Source organism: Lycium ferocissimum, chromosome 2 (genome assembly GCF_029784015.1).
Source record: "Lycium ferocissimum isolate CSIRO_LF1 chromosome 2, AGI_CSIRO_Lferr_CH_V1, whole genome shotgun sequence".
Classification (NCBI taxonomy): domain Eukaryota; kingdom Viridiplantae; phylum Streptophyta; class Magnoliopsida; order Solanales; family Solanaceae; genus Lycium; species Lycium ferocissimum.
The window spans coordinates 47,349,082-47,360,244 of NC_081343.1; positions in this window are offsets into that span (position 1 = coordinate 47,349,082).

An 11,163-nucleotide genomic window follows, 5' to 3' on the forward strand; every position below is an offset into this window, starting at 1 on the left:
CTACAAACAAGGGCCCTAAAAATAAACATCAATTAATCAAACTTTAATTCAATAAAAACGAAAATTTAACATGAATAGTGATGTAACTACTCTTTAATATAATCCTCCCACATAAATTAAAGGGTGGTGGAAGTTAAAGAGCCAAATATACCCCTATACTATTGAAAAAGGGCTAAATATACCCTTCGTTATACTTTGGGTCTAAATATACTCTTGCCGTTACACTATTGGTTCAAATATATCCTTCCTCCGTTAAAGTTATCCAATGTAAATATCTAATCCTACGTGGCACAAACTTTTGATGAGGTGGATGCCACGTGGCATTCCAGTGGCATCCTCAAAGACCCCTCACTCCATTTTGTACCTCCCCTCAATTTATTCTAAAAAGACTTCTTCCACTTGTTCCATTAATTTCTTGCCCGCCGATTACTTCGCCGTTTACTAACATCGAACCGGAATTTTCAATCGATTTTTAGTGGGTTTAACTCCATTAAAGCTTAACTTTACCGAATGAGCCTGGGATTATGGTTGTCTTTAAGATTATCATAAAAGTTGGGGAACTCGTCGCTTCGACGAGTCGTCGAGAAGAATAACTCGTGTAAGCAATGTATTTTGTCTTAATGCTTTTCGAGTTCTTACCGTATATGTACATGTTGAGTTCAGAAGTTTAGACTGTTCATTATTATACGTAATCGGTGGTTAGGCTAAGTAGATGATGCGCGACAACCCATCCGCACAATAAATGAAAAAATTAGTGGCGACGGAGATGGACGGAGAAGAAATGTCATTAGTCACCAAAAGACACAATTGATTAGAGATACTTCGCTTTTCCTCCACTCAAAAGTCTTTTTATACTTTAAAACAGTCGCTATTATTTTTTATTTTTTTCAATATTTAAAAGTTTTCGGCAAGGAGGATGGTGGCGAGAGAGATAAAGAAAATTTTAGTGATAGAAGAACAAATAGAGGGGAGGGATAAAATGAGTAAGGGGTGCTGAGGTGGCATGTCACGTGGCATCCACCTCATCAAAAGTTTGTGCCACGTAGGATTGGTATCCACATTGGATAACTTTAACGGAGAAATGGTATATTTGAACCAAAACAGTAGGAGTATATTTAGACCCAAAGTATAACGAAGGGTATATTTGGCCCTTTTCCAATAGTACAGGGGTATATTTGGCCCTTTTCCGTTGTTAAAAATATCTACTAACTTATGTGTCTTTTTTTACAAAATATATGGGTTAAATTTTATATTTAAAAAAATTAAAACTATAGTTTCAAACCCCAAATTATGTCTTTTGGATGATTTGAGTTTTAAAGTATGAGTGAAAACTGACGTCAAAATCTTTGATTTGGGATCGTGATTTAAACCAATGATTCAAAAATAAGCCCAACGCCTACTTATCCTATTTAGAAGAGGCTAGAGCACACAGGGGACAGGTGTTGGTTGACATGTGGGCTAGTCAATCAAAGGGCATTTTCAGTATTGCCTCATTTTCATGCCTTAAGTATATTGTACTTGACTGCCGTATGATGTGTACTTTTTCATTCTTGGACATCAAAAGCAGCCCATATTTTACTTTTGGCATTTGTGTCTCCCAAAAAGCTGCACTTGAACTTCCTATGCTGTGGGCCCATCTTCTTTTTCTATTTTCACGCTTTTTGATTTTAGATTTTCTTTAGCACTAGTGGACCCCACCTATTAATTTTGGATAACAATGCATTTATCTTTTCAATTTGCCTGACAACTTTTTCATAACTTGTTCATTTTAGTGATTCAATTTTTCATACATTTCAATTGTTAATTACTCAACTACTAAGATTTTATTTACACAACATATTAAAGATGAAATAAGGAACTCAAAGATTATAATATTGTTGTTGTTTTTAATAATATTTTTACTAATGTTAAAAATATTTATCCAATATTAATTTTACGCTTAATGAAATAATTTACTACCCCACAAATATATAATGTCTCAAAGCATTTCAAATCAGCTAAAAAAATATACTATAACACAAATTATAGAACCCATGCTTCCAAAACTTTTATTTTTTCACATGTGACTTTCAAAAAACGTCATCAAATATGTTGAAAATTTCTTAAAATTGCATAGAGATAAAATTGAATTAGTTTTGAAATGTTGATTAATTGTAACAAAGAAACATCGTAGAATACATTGAAAGATTCTTATAATTACATCGATTAAATTATAAGGTAAAATTTCTCAAATGACTACCTTATTGTAGCTTCCTACCATTTGTAGCTACCCTTTTTAATATTACTATTCGTAGCTAAAAGTCAGGTTTCACATTGTGTATGTTCTCGCATGTATTTGTTTTTGACAAATACATGAGCATGCGGTAAAAAAAAGGAAATGGCTCCTTTATTTTTTGAGGCGTAACGGTGGTGGTATTAAATGAGTAATTAAGATATTTTTTACCTTCTTTTCGCAAAAATCTCCGTAATATTCTCTTTCCTTACACGTTTCTCTTCTTCCATGCATTCTTCAACATTCAAACGTAAAAATTCAAATTTCAAATTAAATCTTCAACACCTCTCGAAAATACATTGACAAAACAAACACGATCAATCAGCAAACTAATGTATTTGAAGTTTTCAATATTGATTTCGCTTTTTATTTACCCATGTATTTGATAGCATAACTAATGTACTTGACGTTTCCAATCAAACTCCATGTATTTTATATTAAATATCATGTATTTGTGTGAGTAACAATTTGCATCACCCATGTATTTAGTGGTAATGTATTTGAAGTTTTCAATATTGATTTCGTTTTTTATTTACCTATGTATTTGATAGCATAACTAATGTATTTGAAGTTTCCAATCAAACCCCATGTATTTTAAATTAAATCTCATGTATTTGTGTGAGTAACAATTTGCATCACCCATGTATTTGATGGGATTAATTTGAACAAAATACATAAATATATAGAAACTTACCATGTATTTGCGTCACGCGTGTATTTAAAACTAGATGAATCGATGGAATTAATTTGAACAAAATACACAAATATATAGAAAAAACTTACAGAAATACACCACCAACTACAACAATTGGTAGTTATATCATAGAACATACACAAATACATATATTTTTCGTCGTCTCAAACCCTAAAAAAACTTCTCTCTCCCCTTCTCTCGTGTGCGCCATAACCACCACCATGGCTGAAGTAAAACAATCACTTCACCAAGTTGATTTTGTGGAAGAATAATAACACAAATAGCGAAAATTTCTAAACAAAGGAGATGGGATGAAACTGAGTACTTTAAGGCTTCTTTTTTCCTTTTTTTTTAAAAAAAAAAAAAGATACGACGAATCTTCTTGATTGGTGAGAATGGAAGTGAAATTTTTTGCAGGAAGGGTGAGAGGAAGAAGACGATCATAAAAGGTAAGAAGTTATGAAAAAGGAGAGAATGGTAATGTATATTAAGTGATTTTTTAAATAAGTACTTATTGAAAAAATAAGTACTTTTGGGAGGAAAATAAGCTTGGCCAAACAGGCTATAATATTGTTACCATTAAAAGGGGATATGGGATTGGGGGTGCTAATTTTAGGTGTATTTATGAAATGGTAATTCAAAAATTACTGTATAGCTATAATAGTTAAATTAGAAAAGTATTTAGTTATTATTAGTAATTAAAATAAAAGGTAGTTATTATCACTAATTATGTATTCTAAGTAGTTATAACACGTAAAAATTCCAAATTATAATATATGTTTGGCCCGTGCTGACACGGGTTCCGATCTATCTAGTTAATAGAGAAGTCCACAAATGGTAAGAGACGACAGAGCATTTGACCGACCAATGTATTAATTGGGTTCAGTTTACTAAGTTTGTAGCCTAGAGAGACGACAATACATCACGGGTAAAAAGAACACTAAAAGTGAGGCAGAGGCAGACTACGTTGGCCGAGGGATCACGTGACATTTGCTTCGTCGATTTTTTTATAGATACACATATATAAAAATAATAACAAAATTAGAATACACATATATAAAAAATAATAGAACAAAATTAGAAGGGAAATATAATAAAATGACACTGCTGTAGACAAAGTTGTGCGCTAGTCTGTTGGTTAGATGCTCCCATCTCGTGATGGAGGTCCTCAGTTTGAACCCTCGCGGCCTTACCATTTTTTCTTACACTTTAATTAAACCCTAAAAGCAAACTTTAATTTAAATCCTAAATTAACTGGTAAAACCAGTAAAACACAACTGCACCTATAACAACTTAAATAAACGGCAGTGACCGGTGAGCATAATTTATTACTCATGTAATACACTATTCTTTCTAGTTTGTGTGATACACTTTTCTTTTTAGTGTGTATGATACACTTTTCTTTTAGTGTGTCTAAAAAAAAAATGATACATTTCTATATTTAAAAATAAATTAACTTAAAACTTTCCCTTTTATCTTATATATATATATATATATTAAGCCATCACCATGGTTGTGATCTCAATGTGTGGGGGGGGGGGAGTTAGGGTTGACCCCTACCATGTCTATTAATCCAAAAAGTTACACATGCTAGAGGGGGACATGGACCAAACCTCTAGCCATCTACGCATTCACAAAAAGTAGCTCAGCTATTAAGAAGGATAAGCCTATATAACGTCCTTCTCTAATCTATTCTAACATCCTTCCCTTTTACCCTTAACGAAATGATTTAGAGTCACATAAATATATATAACTTGTTTTAGATCATAGGTTTCAAAAGTATTCTTTTTTCTTAAAATTCGTGTTGGATCAAATTATATCACATAAATTGAGACAGAGGGAATAGAAGTTTTTGGCCTTAAGTTAAAACCCTAAAAGAACTCATAACTCATAGCCTTAAAAGTTCTTTTATCAATTAGAATATAATTGTTGGCGGCCCACTTTTCAAATTATAGAATATAAGTTCTTCTCGTTCCTTATCCCGCCGCATCAGGTTAGTTCATTATAATATTTTATTAAGTGCTTGCAATTTGTTCATGAAAATAATTTTATTTCTTTCTACTTTGTACAACGAAATTATTTAGGGTTCATCATATTGATATTTAAATTTACCTATGTTTTATTATTACTTTACAGTTTTAAATCCTCATAAGAGCTACGGATATTTTAGGTCTTGCTAATATCGAGATGGTTAAAGTTTCATTTTGAGAACAGAGTTTGATTTTATTTTTTGAAGGCATCCATAACACAATATTTAATGAGATTATATATTGTTGGTACTGAATTAATCAAAATTCATATCCTATTGATGTAAGTACGCGAATTCTATCAAATTTTAGAATTAAAAATGAGAAACAGTCCAGATTGTCAAAGGGAAACATGCTTACAAACCTTTTATGTCAAAAAAGAAGTTGATTCTATCGTTCTATCTCTAAATATATATCGATCCTTAAGTCCAGGTTATTCATTCTTTTCATATGGTGACACTATTTATGAAAAATTCTGCATACGCCACTGAAGACCCTCCTAAGTCTTAAGTTAATTTACAAAATGTCAATCAAAATTTGATTGACTACTTTACCCTTTAATCAAACACTATGTTCCTATACTCAAATTAATTCCTACGTAAAATTCTGCGTATAATGTTGCGTTACTTCAAGCAGAAAAGAATCCAAAAAAATAAATAAATGACTTCTTTGAATTAAATACAAGAAAGTAGAGATACGTTGTAAAATTCTGAAGAAATGAAGGTAACAAACCTTGCAGAAGATGAATAAACTAAAGGCAGCAAAGTCACCATAGTCTGGATGCTTTCATCTATAAATCACATCATATCATACTATTCTAATTCTAAAAGTAGAAAGCTCCTAAGTTGAAAGTTGGATTACTAAAATGCCCATAAAATATTGAACAAACTTTTTACCCTTCACTTAAACACTATTATTAATAATAATTGTGTTAAAAAGTAAATTACCTTACAATTAACAATATTATTTCATTAAAATGTCATAAGGGAAATGTACCAATACTTGACCGGATACATTCTCACGTATTTCGACTATTCATTTTTTTTGGAATTGCTTTCATATTCCATAATTATTGCAACCTTTGGCATGCTTATTTAATATTTTAGAGTTTTTCAACTTTCAGTAATAACTCTTCTATTAAGGCCAACAAACCTCTTTATTTTTGTTAAAACCTTTTTTCCAATTACTCCCTCCGTTCACTTTTACTTGTCCAATATTTTAAAAATAGATTTTCACTTTAAGTTGTCACTTTTAACATATCAAGAGAAGACAATTTTTTTCTTTCTGTTTTACCCATAGTATTAATTACATACTTCAAATCATTTTCCAAGTCTAATAAAAATATGCACCAATTAATATGGGTACATCGGTAAATTATGTACTTTATTTATTATTTTTTAAGAGGTGTGCAAAATTCATAATGGACAAGTAAAAGTGAACGAAGGGAGTAATTCTTTTTATTTTAAATTATTTTCAAAGTGCAAGAGCTATGTTCCTTCATCCGGTAAAAGACAAGTCAAGAGTCATCTACATATGCCATTAACTTATCTTTAATAATAGGGAAATCAATCAGGAAAATAATAAATTTAGTCAATTACATAATTAATTTTTGAAGCCATTAGGATGCTGTCATTAATGTACACAAAATCAAAGCTTTCATGATAAATAAAAATAGTTATGTCTTTAAACAAATAGACACTTAAAACTTAGTTTTGATAGCAATCCTTGAAAAAAAAAAAAAAAAAGACTTCAGTTATAATTTTATTATTTAGGTTGAATATGTGAAAATAAATTACTACACTAATCAAATGTATGTTAGCCGCCCTAACGGTAGAATTCAGAAAGGTTCAAAAGAGTAATGAATGTAAATTAATCCAAATGATAAATGCATGATTAAAAGGTTCAAGGAATGAGAGTCAAGAAACGTACAACTATAAAAGGGCAAGAAAAGAGTGATTATTTCCGTCAAATCTCTTCCTCTCCATCGTCATGTACTCAACATCTTTCAGGCATTTTATTAAAATTTTATTAATTTATCCTTTTTGTTTTTCCCCGCCAGTAATTTATCCTTTTTGTACTCTTCTTTGTTTTTGCAGAAAAATATACATATATTGTTGGTGGTTAAAATGGAAATAGTCATGAGATCAACGTTCGCTACATTCTTGTTGCAAGAACGTAAGAAGTTCCACAAAATATTATTTTGATGGCACACAATATTTATATATCACGATGAAATTTTAAATGTGGTTTATTGTCCTAGTAAAATAGTGCTATAGTTTTAATATTCGAATATTTGTCTTGTACTTTTGACAGGTTATTTCTACTTTACGTAAAGAAAGTAGATATATCTTTAATTTTCTTTCTAATGAGAAGATATTATTTATTTCTTATAACTTTAATTTTGTATATTATTTATTTCTTATAACTTTAATTTTGTATATTGGTACATATATCTTCTATCACAATTATACTTTCCTGTAAGGTGAATTTATGGTCTGCAGGTTTCGTTTCATAGAAATAACAAGTTAGAAAAAATAAAATAAAAATGTCAATAAAAACTTTTTCTACAGGTTTATTTGATAGATAAAATATAGTATTATTTTTTCAATTTGATTTTAATTAATTTTAAGATCTTTAATTTTGTGAACTTTAATGATGACTATTAGCTTGCGGAATATTAAAGTTCTTTTACATAATTTGTGACAATTATTAAGCGAAAGATAAAATAATATATGCCAATTTAATTGCATAGAGGGAAATGAATCTATAGGGAATTGTTGGAAGAGTTAGTTTTACTCCTGAACTATTCAGGAGGAAACTTTTGTCTATTTTTTATTTTTTCAGCACAAAAATGCTCACGCAATTAGCCAACGGCTCAAAAAAAAAATCCGCAAATTAGACCAGTCAGAAAATAACATATCGAAACAAAAAAGAGAAGTGTGCGTTAATTTTCTTTTGCATAAGGTGTGACAAATGTTAAGCGAAAAATAAAATAATTTAAGCCAATTTAATTGCTTAGAGGGAAATGATTCTATAGGGAATTGGTGGAAGAGTTAATTTTATTCCTGAACTATTGCAGAGGAAAATTTTGTCCCTTATTTTTACCGCAATTCGCCAACGACTCAAAAAATGCGCAAATCAGACCAATCAGAAAAAGAACATATCAAAACAAAAAAGAGAAGTGCGTGTTTAATAGACGCATATCGGCCAACTTTAGGTGTTTAATATGTCGTAGCTTGTGATAAAGTGGGGCGAAGTTCACAGATAGCCGACTACAAAATACAAAATTTAATCCATAGCCAGAGATCCTATTTTTCTTTTCTTTTTTATACAAAGTTTAACCTTTTTAAAATCAGCTCAAGGCCCGTGACTCCGTGAGTCTGAAGTTTTATTATATATAAACATTGTACTTTGGCTTGCCAAAACTTAGCTTCAGAAAATTTCGAAGCAAGCAATTTAAGACATATTAACATGAAACAATTAGCAAATGTTGCACGTGTCCAAAAATCTGTTACTCTATAAAAAGTAGCTGACTGTTGTGTTTTTTTTTTTTTCCATGGTAAAGAGGTTGTGATCTTTTAATTCCGGCTTCCTGTAAGTTCAATTTTCCTCATATGTTGCTATTGATTTTTGTTATAATTGAATTTATTTCTTAATTTTGGGCTGAGCACTATGGTGGCACACCCACGTCTCTCCAAGGGGTGTATGTCTTTTGCAATCCTTTTATAATTGAGATGGAATGAAGTTGATCTTTCGACAAGAGTTGTTAGTAACTTTTCTGGCAATAATAATTGATAATATCTCTCTCTCTCTCTTTTTTTTTTTTTTTTAATCAATCCACTAGGCGGTGTCTAGGGCTAATTTTTATTAATCAATTAAAGCAAACCTCAAAGAGAAGAATACAAGCATGGGGGTCTAGGCCCTAATGAGGTAATGAACCTCTACTAATTAACAAGCATGAAGAAAATAAGAGCTAGAGAAAACTAGGTATTCTATGATCATCACATAGTTTATAATACAATCTATGATGATATTGCAAATAAGGATGCTTAAGTAATGCAAAAAAAAAAAAAAAAAAAAAACCAAGAATAAAGTTGAGTTACCAACCTCAAACTTTATTTTATGTATGTATGACCAAAAAAAGATGCTTGCCCATCTAAAGTAACTTAAAGTATTTTCTTCTTGTCTTCTTCTTCAAATCTGTCCAACAACACTTGATAGTTCATCATTTCTTCTTAGATTTATTGGATCTTGTTAAAGTTGCTGACACTATCATATGATCCTGCTTTGCCAATCGCATCGGTAGGTACCTTGGAACAAATTCCTCATTAATCTTACCATCCCAACTATTCTGCCTTCCATGTGTCTTCTTTTTGCTTTTGTTGCTTTCACTTCTTTGTTGCCTAGGTGAGAGATCCCCATCCTTAGCCACCTTATCAAAGCATGTGTCCAGCATATCATCCTCCTCATCTCCATCGAACATGTCATAGCCCAAGTCAACATCAAAAGTTGTAGTTGGATTAACTCCTGAAACTACAGCTCCTAGCTCAGGGCTCTTTGCCAATACTCCCATATCCTTGGTGGTAATGGACAAGCTCTTTTTAGAGTTATCAATTGCATTCAATGTATCTCTCATTGTCATAGCTGGATTTACCTTACTTGAAGGTACAAATACGGTGCTTGAGACTTAACACTCCCTAAGAGGAGAAGTAATATGCTCCTCTTCCTCAACTGAATCTGCCCACCTCGTTTGGTTTTTCCTCCGAAACAATCAAATCGTTTGTAAAATTAGCTTGCACAAAAGTATTATTTTTCTCCACACAATGCTCCAGCTGAAATTTTTCAGTACCGGACAATGGTTCAAAAACATTTTGAGTTGGTAGAATTAAATTAGGATCGATGCACAACTGAACATTTCCCGTCGCACCCTTTCCCCAACTTGGAGAATTACTTTGACTAGCCGAGGAACCAATACGACTTCCCCCTGAATTTTTGTGTGCAACCAATGTCCAATCTCCAGTTCTATTCTCGTTTTCAACTTTTAAAACATGCTGCCCAGAATTTTCAGCAGCATTAACATCAACTGCATCGATCAGTTTTTGCCCCGAATCAACTCGTGACGCATCGACCCTAAATCTTGGTGTTGCCCCTGGTTTTTTGATTGCATTGCTATTTAATTGCTTCCCAGATGCTTCCATATCAGTAGCACCAATATTAAGAGCCACTAATGGCGATTTCACTACTGTAGCATCAACTGGTTTTGACGCTAAAACAGTATCCAAGTCAGCCTCTATTGTGGCTGCATGATTTTGCAATGGAGCCTCTGAAACACCTCTTTTCCAGAAGCTATTTCATGAACAATATTATTGATAATCTCTCCAATAGTATAATGGATATCAATATTCAATCCTCTGTTCTTTATCTTAAAATTAAAATTGTATGTTATATAACAGAAATTAAATATCGCAAAATTTGCCACTGCACTAGTCACTTGTAAAATGGGAAAACTCAGTCTAGTTAGAGCTTCCAAGTTAAAAAAGCTGGTTATGAAATTAACTTGGAATTTCAATAAAAATGAATTCTCAGTGTCTCAAACTAGAATCACTGGTATTAGAATGGCCAGCTAATTCAATTGGACAGCGGTTAAGTCAACAGGGATCTCTAACTGAGATGGCATAAATAAGTTGTATTAATTACAGTTTTATCTCTTTGTTACTCTTTTTTTTTTTTTTTTTTTTTTTTTTTTTGCCGTGTAACATGGCTGGGATTTAGAGGCCATGCTAGATTTTTTGAGCTCATTACACAACTTGAAATGATGTTGTACTTGTAAATATTTTGGAAAGTTGGGCGGCATTTAAGGGCATTCTTTATTACCCGGTCTTTAGTGAATTACAAACTTGAACATTCGTGTAATCTGATTATGGCAGAGTACAGCCATGCTTTTTGGTAAAAAAATAGTTTAAACTGATTCTTAAAAAAGTAATTTAAATTTCCTTTGTTGCTTTTTAATTGTTGATTTGGTTAAAATATATTGCAATAACTATTACATAAGGGTGGCGTCATAGAACTTAATTTGTTCAGTCTTGTTCCGAAAGAGAGGATAAAATGGATGTATTATAACTAGACCAATGTCAACTCTAGCAGTTGGAAAAGGTAGGAAGAAAATCACC